The sequence below is a fragment of the Chiloscyllium plagiosum genome, chromosome 12, assembly GCF_004010195.1.
Source record: "Chiloscyllium plagiosum isolate BGI_BamShark_2017 chromosome 12, ASM401019v2, whole genome shotgun sequence".
NCBI lineage: Eukaryota > Metazoa > Chordata > Chondrichthyes > Orectolobiformes > Hemiscylliidae > Chiloscyllium > Chiloscyllium plagiosum.
Genome location: NC_057721.1, coordinates 25161758 through 25162496, shown reverse-complemented (window position 1 = coordinate 25162496; position 739 = coordinate 25161758). Strand labels below are relative to the sequence as shown.

Below are 739 nucleotides of genomic sequence, written 5' to 3'. Positions count from 1 at the left end.
GGGGGGATGATGATGAAGAAGAAATTGGGGTTTGATGATATGCAGCTGGAATGATGTTGATGATGGAGTGGTGGGTAGAAGATGATGATGATGATAATGATGAAGGGTGGGGGGGGCGTGAGATTTCTTGCTGGTCCTCACCCAGACCTTTTTCCAGATACAAACTGGGATGAAGTATTAAACATGCACTCACCGCCTTTCATTCCTCGTTGACTCTCATTCTTGACGTTGGGCGGGGGGTTGTGCCGGCTCCTTACCGTTGGGCAACTCGATACGCCCCCCTTCCGTCCGTCCCTATGTCTCTCTCTCTCTCTCTCCTCCTATCCAGCTATCTCTCTCTGTCTATCTACCCCTCCCACCTTCTCTTTCTCTCTCGCTCTCTATCATTCGCGCTGTCCCTCTCCCTGTCTCTAACTTATTAAAAGGCCGGAGCCAAAATACAACATGGCCACCACTGAGGTCTCGCGAGACTTCCTCCGGGCGCGACTGGCAATATTTCCGGTCTCTGCCGCTCCTGCGCAGTGCTGCCACCTTCAGTCTGTTCTAACTGCTAGCAGCAAAATTCTGCCTGGGACACAATAGTCAGTAACATGCAACTGCATTGACAAATTATCCTGCAGAAAAAAATCACAACACCTTTCAAGAACCACTCATTCATCAAAAGTGGCAAATATAGACTTGTTTTAATACGAGTCATCATTGGGGGGGGCATCCAATTTTCACATTCTTTTCTTTTGTG

The 739-nt window shown here is 48.6% G+C and overlaps 1 protein-coding gene across 3 annotated transcripts in view; it reads right to left on the bottom strand.

The window, feature by feature from the left end:
• tab3 (TGF-beta activated kinase 1 (MAP3K7) binding protein 3) overlaps nt 1-455 on the bottom strand; it is a 158725-nt gene extending 158270 nt beyond the window's left edge. For 2 of the 3 annotated variants that reach the window (XM_043700740.1, XM_043700741.1), the window contains exon 1: nt 194-454. The gene's annotated coding sequence lies outside the window, so the exon portion shown is untranslated. Of the gene's footprint in view, nt 1-193 lie in introns of all 3 variants that reach the window. The other variant, XM_043700739.1, reaches the window with a different exon arrangement.
• Between the last annotated feature and the right edge of the window lie 284 nt (nt 456-739).